Source organism: Callithrix jacchus, chromosome 7 (genome assembly GCF_049354715.1).
Source record: "Callithrix jacchus isolate 240 chromosome 7, calJac240_pri, whole genome shotgun sequence".
Classification (NCBI taxonomy): domain Eukaryota; kingdom Metazoa; phylum Chordata; class Mammalia; order Primates; family Cebidae; genus Callithrix; species Callithrix jacchus.
The window spans coordinates 72,714,513-72,723,067 of NC_133508.1; the positions used below are offsets into that span (position 1 = coordinate 72,714,513).

The following is an 8,555-nucleotide window of genomic DNA, read 5'->3' on the forward strand; positions in this document are numbered from 1 at the left end:
ATAATCCCAGCTACTTGGGAGGGTGAAGCAGGAGAATTGTTTGAACCTGGGGGTGGAGGTTGCAGTAAACCAAGATTGCACCACTGCACTCCAGCCTGGGCAACAAAAGCAAGACTCCATCTCAAAAAAAATTAAAAAAGAAAAATCACAGAACCTCAAGTGACAAGGCTCCCTCTGCCCCAGGTCCTTTGAGGGAGGGCAGCCTTTGTGAGGAAGGGGACCTGGGCCTGGGGTCCTGGCTTCTGTTTCGATTCTGACACTGGCTGCCGTGTGACCTCAGGTGAGTTCCTCTCTGAGTCTCCGTAACCCTATCCATGAGCCAGTGGTGCCACCTGGCTCTCCCCATGAGACACTAACCCTCTGCCACCCCCACATGTGACGTCTTCCCCTTCAAGAGCCAGGAATCCCAACCCATCCAGGCTGCATGGGGACAGTCAGCCCCCAATTCAAAAATTTCCAAGGATCTGAATGGAAGCAGGGCCAGGTCCTCCCCAGTCCCAACCAGAGAGGCGGAATGAACACTGATCACACGATCTAGGTGCCACCCATCACACGTGTCACCTGGGACCACTCCTCACCTCTCTGCAGGCAAAACAACTCTGGAGACAAGCACATCATTCCCATTTGAGAGATGGGGAAACTGAGGCACAGAGATGGGAAGTTCTAGGTCTGACTCCCAATGCCAGCTCCTCTCCACACAGCACATACTGCCTCACTCAAGATCTGCTGTCCACACCTCATTCACTCTGGAAATGCCCTCAGAACAAAGTGGACCTGGAATTCTCTTTCTGGGAGCCAGACTTCCATGGCTGGTACACATGGCCTCACACACCCACCCAGGCTTCAAGGCTACACTCAGCCGCCAGCTCTCAGTCATCTCAACTTATCAGATCCCAGGGCCAAACCTATGTCTCCCCTGACCTGCCTCCTCTGGGGCCAGGCCACAGCCACCCAGCGCAAGGCTCCCGGCCCCACCCGCAACCGGCTTACTTCTTTCCACTTCTTCCTCTCATCCCCATGGCAATTGCCCACTTCATTCCCTGTCACCTTTCTCCTTAAACTCTGCCCAGCCTCCCCTGTGATCTCCCTTGCCTCAAAGATTCCCCCTTCATCCTTGTTCCCTGGAGCAGCCAGAGTGATTCCCAGATTGTATCATTTGCAGCTGACACCCTTTCTCTGGACAGGGTCCTTACAAATCTGATCTCAAAGTCAAGAGCCCTGGCAGGCGTGGTGGCTCACACTTGTAATCCTAGCACAATGGGAGGCTGAGGGGTGCGGATCACTTGAGGTCAGGAGTTCGAGACCAGCCTGGCCAACATGGAGAAACCCTGTCTCTACTAAAAATACAAAATTAGACAGGCATGATGGCACACCGTAGTCCCAGCTACTAGGGAGGCTGAAGCAAGAAAGTCACTTGAACCCAGGAGGTGGAGGTCGTGGTGACCTGAGATCATGCCATTGCACTCCAGCCTGGGCAACAAGAGCGAAACTCCACTTAAAAAAAAAAAAAAAAAAAGTCATGAGTTCCTCCCACTCCCCAGTGTGATCCAACAGTGCCCATTACTCACTGTCCCTGAGAGAACCTGCAGCTTCCCCCTCCACACCCCTGCACGAGCTGTGAACACCCTCCCATTCAGCCTTTCCACCCCCGACACCTGTCAAAATTATCATCCTTGAAAGCCTTGGCCGGATCACCTCTTAGGTGCCACCTTCCCTGATCTGTATTTTGGCTTGCATGATGCCCCTCCTGGGGTACTCCCGTAAGGTACAGTGAGACCACAGCTGCACCCCACAGGAGAGACCTCTGTGTCTCTCTCGTTCCTCTGCCCCAACTCTGTAAGTGCCTCCTGCCATAGATGGGACCAGCTCATCTGAAGCCCTACTTCCCTATAAAAGGTGCCCCATCCCTGCCACTGAGGGTTCTGGAGCGGGCTGGGGGGCCAGCAGGGCCAGGAAGCTGGGGCTGTGTGTCCTTTGGTCGGGCTCAGGCAGGAGCAGAGAAGGTAGTGGAGTACAGGGGCTCAGGCTGACAGCTCTGCTTAGTGTCTTTCCCCTCCCTCTTGCTAACGGACACATTCACTTCCATATTTTCTTTCCCTTTCCTCTGAGCCAAAGAGCGGAAATTCTCATTTTCACTGCGGTAGACAAAATGAAACCAGAGAAAGAGATCCTGGTGAGCATGTCTGGGTGTTAGAGAGTGTGTGTGTGCTGTCCTGTCTGAGTATGTCTGGCTGGGCCACATGGGGCCTGCCATGTGTCTGTAGGAGCTTGGGTGTGTGTGCACTCGTCTGCCCGTGACTTGTGGTGGTGTATGTTTCAGTAGAGGCGTGTGTCCGCATGGATCTAATGAAAGTTTGGGTCAGTGTGTGACTGTGTGTGGTTCTCATAAGGGTGCAAGGCTGTGTATGGCTGGGTGACTGTGTCTGTGGTTTTTCCTCCTTATCATCTGGGGTCACTGTATGTCCAAGGCTTTATAGGTGTTCACCAGTCCAGTGGGAGGCCAGTGAGGGGACCTACGCCCTGACTGAGACTGCCAACCTTGGTATCTCTCCAGAAATCACCAACTCCTGCCCTGAGGCCCCATCTGCTTGGGGCAGTAAGGATCAGTCCCCAGAGAGGGACCCAGGCTGCCTGACCCTCCAGCCATCCAGCTCCACGGCCCGCAGACCTTTCAAATGCCCAGTACAGCTGCTGGGAGGCTGTCCTTGCTAAGTGGACTCTGCTAAGAGGTGTGGATGGACCTCTGCTGCCAGCGAGCAAGAGGAGCTGACAGCAGACAGGAGGGAGGATTCCTGGTTGCTTGGGCACCCCAAGAAGGTCAGCCACATGTCTGTGTCAGGAACCCAGCATGGTCTCACACAGGCACACACACGCGCATGCACAGGGACAACCAGCAAAGTCACAGGGGCCTGCCCTTCCCCATGGCAATAGCGTTCCTGGGCCCCTTTGGCTGAAACGCTTTTCTCTATTCTCTACCTGGAGGACTCCTGAGGCCAGGGTGGCTCCAGACCCAGGGCAGAGACACTGGGAGGTTGTGCTAGAGCCTCTTGGCCAGGCAGCAGCCCTCACCCTCTGCAAGTCTCTGTCTGGAGCTGGGGGACTGCTGAGCCCCTGACAGGGACATTCCTGGGAGCCTGTCCCCAGTTTGGGGCGAGGGGACTGCCAGGGCACCTAGAAGAGGAAGAACTTGGAGGCTGAGGCAGAAAAACCTTATAACTGGGAGGTATCCAGCAAATCAGCAATGGCAGAGAGATGGAGGGCAGGAGTGGGAGCTGGGGGATGCTAAGGCCCCTCACTCCCTCTTCTCTCCCACCATCCTGCGAAGGCGGCTTCGGCTTAGTTATCCCCAAGCTACAGGTGGGACGGGAGACCAGGAGGTGGTGACGCGCCCAGAGCCGCATCGTCGGGGATTCCACCCCACACTGTCTGATGCTGAGCCCTCGCTTCTGGGAGAGGAAGGGAGGAGGTGTCTTTACTGGGGTTCTGCCCGGGAGGGAATGGGCGCAGGAAACCGGATGGGCTCCCCCATCCTAGCGCGACCCCCTGGCCCGAGTACCCCACCTTGTCCCCACCCCCGGAGTCCGAGGCGCCGGCCCTCCGGTCCTGCACGGTGCTGGGGAAGCCCAGCCCAGGTTCTGCCCTCGGAGCCCCCCAGCCCGAGCCCCGGTGCCCGCCTCCTCGCCTTTACCTGCGGGAGCGGCCGCCGGGCGCCGCTTCGGGCCCTAGAGGGCGGCCCGGGCGGCGCAGGCTCCGGGCAGGGGCGTCCGCGGCTGGGCGGGCGGCGTCGGGGTCCGCGCCGGCGGGGTTCCGCGTCGCTCTGCCGGCCGCCCCTCGCGGCTGCCGGAGTGGGCGGGCGGCGGGAGGGGCGCGGCGGGGCGGGGCCTCCGCCCTCTTCTTTCCACAGCCACGGCCAAGGCCCGCGCCCCGCCCGGCCCAGCGCGCCCAGCCCGGCCCCGGATGGCTGCCTCCCTCCCCGACACCCACGCCGAGCCCCCGCCACACACGCGCTCCTGGGCGGCCCTCCCCAACCCCTCCCGCCCACCTGACCCGCGGCTTGGCCGCTGGAGAGTCCGCGCAGCCCCTGCCCTCGAGGGCCACCTGCCTCGGGGGACGGACGCCGCTGCTGAGAAGGACAGCCAGGCGCGGTCCTGCAGGGAAGGGACAGCTCAGGCTGGTGGCTCCCCAGGGAAGAGTCACCAGAAGGCTGCCTGCAGACGTGACCTCGGCGGGCTGAACCCAGAGGACTCACAGGGGCCGGTCGTGGTCGGCACATTCAGGCCTTAGGGCATTGAGCCGGGGTCACAGAGGCAGGCAGGGTAGGCTGAGGCTGGCCAGACCTCGTCCCTGGGAAATGGGGAGCCACGGAAGACTCTGGAGCAGGGCAGTCACGTGGTCAGGTCTGTGCTTTGGAAAGCGCCTCCCGAAGCTGTGCGGAGGAAGACAGAGGCAGGTCACCGAGGAGACTGCGGGAATATCCTGGCATGGTCCCATGAGGTGGACAGTAAGGGGGAAGGGAAGTGAGGGCCCAGTGTGAGGGGAGTGAGGAAGTGAACTAGGCAGGGTTTGGGCGAGGGGCCTGCGAACAGGCAGTGTCAAGGACAGTGGGCAGGCTTTGGGCTACGCCTGGGGTCAGTGAGGACCAAGAGAAGGAAGGTGGACGGATGCTATGAGTTGGATGGGTCTGTGGGACTTCCATGGATCTGGAAGGGAAGCGAGAGTTCTGGGATAGCAAGGAGGAGTCTACGGTTTGCAGATGGCGACTGATGCCACAGAGTGAGGAGTGGGCCCCAGGGAGTTGGGCAGGGTGCCGCCAGGACATCAGCATTCATGGGGCTACAGAGGAAAAGGGGTCAGCAAAGGAGACTGAGAAGGAGGCAGGGGACCGGGAGAGCAGTGTCCCAGCAGGCAAAGGCAGAGTGCTTCTAGAAGGCCAGGGGAGCCCACAGTATGGGCTGTCACAGAAGGACATCCTTTAAGGGTTGGAGGTTGGGGTGGGGGCAGGGGCAGTACCCAGGCAGCAGGGGAGGAGGGGAGGCAGCAAGTGGAGGGGGAAGTGGAGATGAGGTCAGGAGAGGGCTCTGGGGTAAGGGCGTGTGTGTGCATGTGTGTCTATGTGTGTGTGTGCCTACCTGGGTGCCTGTGTGTGCATGTAGGTGGGTGTGGGCCTATGTAGAGGTATGTGTGCTTGGGTGTGTGAGTGCACATGTGCGTATGGATATGGGGGGTGTGCATGTGTGTGGGTGTGTGGAGGTATGGGAGTCTGTACTCCTGGATGTCCCTGTGGAGAGGTATGTGTGTGGGGGGGGGATGTGGCTGTGTGTTGGTGTGGGTGTGTGTGGCTGTGGCTGTGTGAGGTGTGGGTAGAATGTGTGTGTGGGGGGAGGTGGGTGTGGGTGGCTGTGTGTGTACGTGTGTGTGTGTTTGTGTGTGTGTGTTTCTAAATAGGAAAGAGCAGAGCCCTCAGCAGGTTCAGGAAAGGATCAGGGAGGCCCCCAGGCTGTCTCCGGGCAGGGCCCGCCCCCCTCAACCTTCCCCCTCCTGCTGCCTGCCCTCTGAGGGCCTCCCACTTTTCTGTCCCCCTGCCAAGGTACACACCATCCCCGCCACTCCTCAACGGGGCCTCTCACCCTCACCTACCCTCAGAGCCTGGCCTACTCCATCCCACCCATCAGAATTAGGGGCGATTGTCAGGGGTCTTCGGGTCTCGTCTCCTGGCCTGAACTATAGGGGAGCCAGGCTGAGGTACTGCCCAGAGAAGGGAGGGGGCCTGGCTGGCAGGGTGCCTAGGAGAACATGGATTTAGGGTGGATGGCTGGGGCCTGCCCTGGAAGCCAGTGTGGAAACCAGAGCCTGCATGGGGATCTGATGGGGGCTGAGTGTTCAACGGGGCCAGGCTTGGGAGAGGGTGGGAGCTAGGCAGCAGGGCCTAACGGTAGACAGCAAAGACCCTGGATTTAGACTGCCTGGGTTCAAATCCAAGTGCCACCACTCACCAGCCACATGCCATTGGGCAAACACTTAATCTCTGGTGCCTCAGTTTCCCCATCTGGGAAGCTCTTGTAGGCATGTTGTGAGGATGACAATCCATGCAGAGCACTTCACTCTGAGTGTGAGGTATTCAGAGAGAAGGGAGGGAGGGCTGCGTGAAGCAGGGCCTGGTGGCACAAGTGGGCAAGGGATGTGCACCCTGTGTGGGGAAGGGGCTCCCACGGGCTTCACACCCACACTCAGACACAAAGTCACCCGGTCCCCCACTCAAATCCCACCCCTGGGTCTCCTGACTCACTCTTTACACTTTTCCTGGGGCCTTCAGGCCTGATTCTATGTGGTACACACCTGTCCCAACCCCCTCCCTTGCCCCCTAACCCCTGCCCCACCTGCCCCTGCCCCACCTGTCCCTGCCCAGTGCCCTGCAGGGAGGGAGGAAGCCAAGTCTAGGTCTTGTCCTGTGGCCAGATCCTGTGGCCCTGGTGTTCATTGGCCATCAGGCACCTCCCTAACCCCAACACCGAGGGGAACCTCAGCTCCCCATCCCCCAGTAGAGGCTGACAGCTGTGCCATGACCTTGCGGCTGCTGTCTCTTTGTCCACCAGCTATTTGCTCAAAGTCGTGGACTCTTACACCAAGGCTCATCTATTGGCTAGACAAGGCCAAACTCCCAGCCTCCTGCCAGGGGCTTCCACCTGGGCCTGTCTCTGGTGGAGTCTGGATATCAGTGGGTCAGCTCTGCCTATGATCACCTGCTATGTGGCCTTGGGCAAGTTTCTGCCCCTCTCCGAGCTTCAGTTCCCTCAGCCACAACAATCAGAAGCTGACCAGTGAGGCTTCAAGAACTGTTCTGGGCCTGGGCAGGGTATCAAGTGGGGTTCGTGGTTAAACTGAACCAGACACAGCATATAACTTGCTTAGCATGGCCCTGGCAGAGTCAGCAGTGGCACCAGCCTGGTGGTTCAGACAGTGGGCTGAGGAGTCAAGCAGACCGGGTTTGGATCCCAGTGCTGCCTCTCTGTAGCTGTGGGCAAGTGACCTCATTTCTCTAAAACCTCAAATTCCTCATTTATGAAAGGGGGATAACAGCCCGTAATGACGGACAGCAAACATGCTCAGGGCTCTTGCCCCATGCCGGCACTATTCCGAGCACTTTATGTGGATTAACTCATTTAATCCTTACAACAGCTCTTTGAGGTTGGTCTCCTTATTGTCCCTACTTGTAGATGGGAAAACAGAGCACAGAGGGCTTAACTCACTCACTCATGGTCACATGGGAAGTGAGTGAGCTGGGATGTGGCTCCAGGCAACCTGGCTCAACATCTTCCATAGTACCATTATGCTATACGGTCTCTTAAAAGAGATAGTGAGCTCTCTCCACCAGGAGAAGATCCGAGAAGACACCCATCTGCAAACCACGAAGGGGCCTTGGCCAAGAACCTGACCATGCTGGCACCCTGATCTCAGACTTCCAGCCTCCAGAACGATGAGCAATAAATGTTTAAACCAAAAAAGAGAGAGAGAGAATAATAAAGAGCTTAATACAAGCTTGGCACATAGTAATGGCTCAATAATAGTTGGGGATTTAATAATAATAAATGTAGCCGGGCATGGTGGCTCACACCTGTGATCCCAGCACTTTGGGAGGCTGAGGCTGGCGGATCTCCTGAGCGGGAGTTTGAGACTAGCCTGACCAACATGGAGAAACCCCCTCTCTTACTAAAGATACAAAATTAGCTGGGCGTGGTGGCACATGCCTGTAATCCCAGCTACTTGGGAGGCTGAAGCCAGAAAATCACCTGAACCTGGGAGACAGAGATTGTGGTGAGCCAAGATCACACCTGGGCAAAGAGTGAAACTTCATCTCAAAAAAAAATAATAACAATAATAATAATAATACATATTAGCACCAGGTATAGGGGCTTGTCCCTGCAGTCCCAGACTTTGGGAGGCTGGAGCAGGAAGATCACTGGTGTCCAGGAGTTTGAGACTGTCCTAGGCAACATAGTGAGACCCTGTCTAAATAAATTAGCTGGATGTGGTGGCACACATCTGGAATCCCAGCTACTCAGGAGGCTGAGGTGGGAGGATTCCTTGAGCCCAGGAGTTTGGGGCTACAGTGACCTACGGTCATGTCACTGAACTTCAGATGGTAATAAACTGAGACCCTGTCTCTAACAACAATAATAATAACAATAACAATATTAGTAATTTGGTTGAGTGTGGTGACTCACACCTGTAACCCAGCACTTTGGAGGCCAAGGTGGGTAGATCATTTGAGATCATTTGAGATCCACCTGGCCAACATGGTGAAACCCTGTTTCTACTAAAAATACAGAAATTAGTCCGGTGTGGTTGCGGGCACCTATAATCCCAGCTACACGGGAGGCTGAGGCAGGAGAATCGCCTGAAGCTGGGAGGCGAAGATTGCAGTGACCCGTTAGCACCATTGCACTCCAGCCAAGGCAACAGAGCGAGACTCTGTCTCCAAAAATAATAATAATAATATCAGTAACCCTTATTACTATAACCTTATTTTCCTATTCCTTCTAAATTTCTATTGATCT

General features: G+C 57.0%; 1 protein-coding gene across 2 annotated transcripts in view; it reads right to left on the reverse strand.

The window, feature by feature from the left end:
• The window catches only part of COL8A2 (collagen type VIII alpha 2 chain), a 30,016-nt gene extending 26,197 nt beyond the window's left edge, over positions 1 to 3,819 (reverse strand). For both annotated transcript variants that reach the window (XM_035250805.3, XM_035250803.3), the window contains exon 1: positions 3,689 to 3,819. The gene's annotated coding sequence lies outside the window, so the exon portion shown is untranslated. The remainder of the gene's footprint in view (positions 1 to 3,688) is intronic.
• Between the last annotated feature and the right edge of the window lie 4,736 nt (positions 3,820 to 8,555).